Here is a 6000-nt window from a genome sequence, read left to right on the forward strand (position 1 = left end):
GATCGCATAATGTCCGCTGTAAGTTGAGTAGGCTCATAGGTTTCCCGCTCAGTCCCGCGTCTATCAGCAGAGCTGTGGGGAGGCGGTAATGGCGTTCCCACCGGAGAGGCCAGCGTGCATGCTGGCGGTGGAGTCCCTCTCTGGCTTGTCTCTGCTTGCGCCAATTTACTGAAAAATTAGATCAATTTTGCTGGAGCAGGGCGCCTTCTGACCTTCCCCATGGCTGGCATTCAGTGCAGGGCTTCAATTTGCTGGATTAGGGTGTCAGGAGTATAAGCTGTGAGCCGCTGGTTAGTGATTTAGCCCGGAGCAGAAGCGCTATGCGACCGGCGCCATCAGCGTGCAGGCCACACCCCTCAGCAAATGTATGTTAATAAACAATTGATAATAAAAGTTGTTTTAATTTTAACCTGCAGATGGCACTGATTTTCCTATGAAGTGATTTATAATATTAATATTGTTACTGCTACTTTTATATGAAATTTATATCATGATTGTTTACTTTTCTGTACTCCTTTTCTGTCCCTGTCCTTTAATTTTGCATATAGTAGCACCAATATGTATTTATTGCATACTTCTGACATGCTATGAATAGTTATCAGAGACATGAATTCCATATGACTGATTTACTGCGCAAAGAGATAACACACAAATGGGGTTTTTAACCAACTCAAGAGCACTTAAATTACCCCTCTTCCTGATAAAGCACATTTTATGTTTTCTAATTACATTTGTCTTTGAAAGCCGTATTTTTTTTCCATCCAGCTAAGTACATTTTTGCACCTTTTTTTTCAGTGATACATGGGGTGTTATTTTTGTCATTTTTCTTCTTTTAGTTTTTATACCTGGGAAAATATTTTAAAAAAATGAAAAATAGTCTTTTTTTTTTCATTTAAAATTTTTCTGTCCCCTTTCCTGTTCTGAAAAAGGTAATGTATAGGTAAGGGGTGCATTGGGCGGGGCTAGAAGCTGTGGCGTGTGGTGGCATTTTGTCTCTATTTGCCTATATTTTTTTTTATACTTTGTGTCCCCTTTAAAGTCATCCAAGACCTTTGCTGGGGCATCAACCATTACATTTTTTATTGTTGATTTCTCCTGTGTTAGGGGCAGATATATTAGCTCCAGTTACAAGGGAAATGCAGGCATTAGGGTATGACCACACAGAGTTTTTCGGATGAGGTTTTGAGGCAGATTTGCCTGCAGGATTTTCTGCCAATGTCAGAAATGGATTCGAAAGGAAGATCTGCCTCAAAACCTCATCCAAGAAAACTCTGTGTGGTCGTACCCTTACAATAGTTAAAACCTTACTGCAGTGCTGATCTGGATCTGCAAAGCACTAGCAGCTTATGCAGATAGCCGCCCCCAACCATCACATGATTGCTAGGATCCGAGCAGGAGGCGGCTGCATTGCCACTTCCTGATCTCTATACACAACACTCATTGAGTTTGTATATAGCAATGGAGAAGAAAAAGATAGTAAAAAACATCCCTGCCTTCTCTATGGGGAGCTCAGCTGTTACTGTGGTTAGTGTGCAGCTGCCATCTCTGCAAGGCGCTTCAGGAAACTCCTCGCAGAGATAAACACAGACCACTTGGAAGTTTATAGTCAACAAGTGGCCTGAAAATGATTGAAAAAGTGTTCCAGTTAAAAACTATTAAAATTTGTGCAGACATATACCAATACTAATATATAAATGGCTTTCTATCAAGGGCAAATATTTTGTTGCCTTTCTAGTTCACACTTTGCTGAAATAAAAGTTAACTAGACTAAGTATTAACCAATAGACCTGACAGAACAACAGATGTGCAGGTTGGGGGACACCTAGGAAATAGTAACCATAAAGTAATAACCTTCCAATTGTCATTCAAAAGAGTGTTTCCATAGGCCTAACTAACTGGGACAAAGTCCTCAAAAAAAAAAATACAGCCACAAAATGGGATGTTTTTAAAAGCATCCTAAAATCTTATTGTGAGATGTAAATACCGTATTTTTCGCTTTATAAGACGCACCCGATGATAAGACGCACCCCAGATTTTAGAGTAGAAAAAAAAGAAAAAAATATCAGACCTCATATCAGCTCACTCAGAGCCTTATAAGACCTGAGATTAGCCCATCAGTACCCCCAATCAGACCTGAGATTAGCCCATCAGTACCCCCAATCAGACCTGAGATTAGCCCATCAGTACCCCCAGAGCTGAGATTAGCCCATCAGTACCCCCAGACCTCAGAATAGCCCATCAGTACCCCCAGACCTCAGAATAGCCCATCAGACCTCAGATCAGACTAAAATAAAAAATCATCTTACCTGTCCTGCTCCGCGGCTCCTCTTCAGCTGTCGTGCTCCCATCTTCCTGGCCTGCGCTGCACTGTCACATGACTACGTGCAGCGTCAGGTCATAGTGTGCGCACTACGTCCTGCCGCTGTACGGGGTCAGGACATTGCAGCGCAGGCCAGAAAGATGGGAGCGCGACAGCTGAAGAGGAGCCGTGGAGCAGACCAGAGAGGGTAAATATTACCTGCGCTTGCGGCGCTTCGCTCCCTGCTCCTAATACATACTAGTGAGCGCTCCCATAATGGAAGCGCTCACTAGTATTCATTTTATAAGACGCACTGACATTTCCCCCCCACTTTTGGGGAGAAAAAAGTGCGTCTTATAAAGCGAAAAATACGGTACCTTATGGGAATAAAAGGTTAAAGGGGTTATCCCATCTTAGACAATAGGGGCATATCACTAGGATTTGCCCCCATTGTCTGATAGGTGCGGGTCCCACCTCTGGGACCCGCACCTACAAGGAGAACGGAGCCGGGGACAGTTGTGGCTGGAGGACCCTGGGTTTCCCGGGGTCCGTCCACCACCAGGTGCAGCTCCCCGCCTCTCCCATTGAAGTGAATGGGAGCGCACCGCCCCCATTCATTTCTATGGGGCCGACAAAAATAGCTGAGCAAGTCTAAGATGGGATAACCCCTTTAAGGAACAAGAAGAAATTAATGTGGATAAATAGAACTGTAAAGAAAGCAATAAATGACAAAAAAAAAAAAAGCATTTAAATCATTAAAACAGGTGGGTAGTGAGGAAGCACTGAAAAACAATAAGGAAAAAAATTGAATATGTAAAAAACAAATAAAAGCAGCCAGACTAGAGATCGAGAGAGTAATTGCCAAAGAGAGCAAAACTAACCCTAAAATGTTCTTCAATTATATAAATGGTAAAAAGTATAAATCTGAAGTTGTCGCTCTTTACAAAGTGATGAGGGGGGAGTTGCAGAGAGCGATGAGGAGAAAGCAAAGCTATTAAATATTTTTTTCTCCACTGTATTCACTGAGGAAAATAAACTGTCAGATGAAATGCAGAATGTAAAAGTAAATTCCCCATTAAAAGTGCCCTGTCTGACCCAGGAAGAAATACAGCGGCGTCTTAAAAAGATTAAGATAGACAAATCGCCGGGACCAGATGGCATACACCCCCGTATTCTAAGAGAATTAAGTAATGTCATAGCCAGACCCTTATTTCTGATATTTAAGGACTCTATACTGACAGAGAGTGTTCCACAGGATTGGCACATAGCAAATGTGGTGCCAATATTCAAAAAGGGTCCAAAAACAGAGCACAGGAAACTATAGGCCGGTAAGTTTAACATCCGTCGTGGTTAAACTGTTTGAAGGTTTTCTAAGAGATGCAATCCTGGAGCACCTCAATGAAAATAATGTGACGGTAACGTACACTACACACAGGGGGGAGAATAGTGACCACTGCGCTCCACCCTCACCCCTGGCCCTGCCTACTTGCCTCGCAAGTCCTAATGACAGGGGACAACTAGACGGCAGTCCCTAACTTAGGATACGTGCTGGGAAGACAGACAAGACAAATAACGGAACGTGAACGGACCGGGTCTATACCTAGAGAGCTACGCAGTACTAAGGAATGAGCAGAGAATAGTCAGGAAAAGCCGAGGTCAAATACCAGGAGAGAAACGAAGTACAACAGGAGTCCGCAAAGAATTGTCAGGTGGAAGCCGAGGTCAGGATACCAGGAGAGATGCGCAGTACAGGAGGAGCAGGCAGAGAATCGTCAGGGAACACAGGATCAGGTAAGTATGCAGGAACAAAACAATCACCAGATACCTAAAATTAACAGGCAACCTGTGGCCAGCAGGCTGCCTGTATTTATAGTGGGGAGTGAGGGTCATGTGACGTGGCCAGCATCACATGACCGACACACCGACCAGTCGAGCACCGAGTGATCAGCTCGGCGCTCAAGGCAGACCTAGGAGCAGGGTGCCTCCCAGCTAGCAAAGCTGCCCTGGGAACAAGGTCAAACACAGATCCTCGCTCCTGAAGCTAAGCAGCAGGTCTGCGGCTGATGGGAGACCGAGTGCGCCTTCGGCACACCGTTAGAAATAAGCAAATAACGCCATATCAGCATGGCTTCATGAGGGATCAGTAATTTCAAACTAATTTAATCAGTTTCTATGAGGAGGTAAATTCTAGACTTGACAGCGGCGAATCAATGGATGTCATATATCTGATTTCTCCAAAGCATTTGACACAAGGTTAGTATATAAAAGGAGAATGCTCGGACTGGGAGAAAATGTCTGTATGTGGGTAAGTAACTGGCTCAGTAATAGAAAACAGAGGGTGGTTATTAATGGTACACACTCAGATTGGGTCACTGTCACTAGTGGAGTACCTCAGGGGTCAGCACTGGGCCCTATTCTCTTCAATATATTTATTAATGATCTTGTAGAAGGCTTGCACAGTAAAATATCAATTTTTGCAGATGACACTAAACTGTGTAAAGTAATTAACACGGAAGAGGACAGTATACTGCTACAGATGGATCTGGATAGATTTGAGGCTTGGGAAGAGAAGTGGCAGATGAGGTTTAACACTGACAAATGTAAGGCTATGCACATGGGAAGGAATAATGCAAGTCACCCGTACATACTAAATGGTAAAACATTGGGTAACACTGACATGGAAAAGGACCTAGGAATTTTAGTGAACAGCAAACTAAGCTGTAAAAACCAGTGTCAGGCAGCTGCTGCCAAGGCCAATAAGATAATGGGTTGCATCAAAAGGGGCATAGATGCCTGTGATGAGAACATAGTCCTACCACTTTACAAATCACTGGTCAGACCACACATGGAGTACTGTGTACAGTTCTGGTCTCCTGTGAACAAGGCAGACATAGCAGAGCTGGAGAGGGTCCAGAGGAGGGCAACTAAAGTAATAACTGGAATGAGGGAACTACAGTACCCTGAAAGATTATCAAAATTAGGGTTATTCACTTTAGAAAAAAGACGACTGAGGGGAGATCTAATTACTATGTATAAATATATCAGGGGTCAGTACAGAGATCTCTCCCATCATCTATTTTTCCCCAGGACTGTGACAAGGGGACATCCTCTGCGCCTGGAGGAAAGAAGGTTTGTACACAAACATAGAAGAGGATTCTTTTCGGTAAGAGCAGTGAGACTATGGAACTCTCTGCCTGAGGAGGAGGTGGTGATGGTGAGTTCACTAAAAGAGTTCAAGAGGGGCCTGGATGTATTTCTGGAGTGTAATAATATTACAGGCTATAGCTACTAGAGATGGGTCATTGATACAGGGAGTTATCTGATAGCCTGAATGGAGTCGGGAAGGAATTTTTTCCCCCTTAAGTGGGGAAAATTGGCTTCTACCTCACAGTTTTTTTTTTGCCTTCCTCTGGATCAACTTGCAGGATAACAGGCTGAACTGGATGGACAGATGTCTTTTTCTGCCTTATATACTATATTACTATGCTACTAAGTACCACATATGAGCCAATAGCTTTGTTGAGGTTGGCATGATTTTGCCTTGGAGATGGCTGTAAGTGGAGTGCTGGAATTCAGTAATGAGGGACTTGGTGACATGTGTCATGGCAAAATGTATTTTTACCTGAAATCATAAACAGTATTTCAGTTTGTAGGAGAAGAGAATTTGAAAGGGATTTGTTGTAGTACATATACCGTTTTAA

Source organism: Bufo bufo, chromosome 10 (genome assembly GCF_905171765.1).
Source record: "Bufo bufo chromosome 10, aBufBuf1.1, whole genome shotgun sequence".
In the NCBI taxonomy this organism is placed as follows: Eukaryota; Metazoa; Chordata; class Amphibia; order Anura; family Bufonidae; genus Bufo; species Bufo bufo.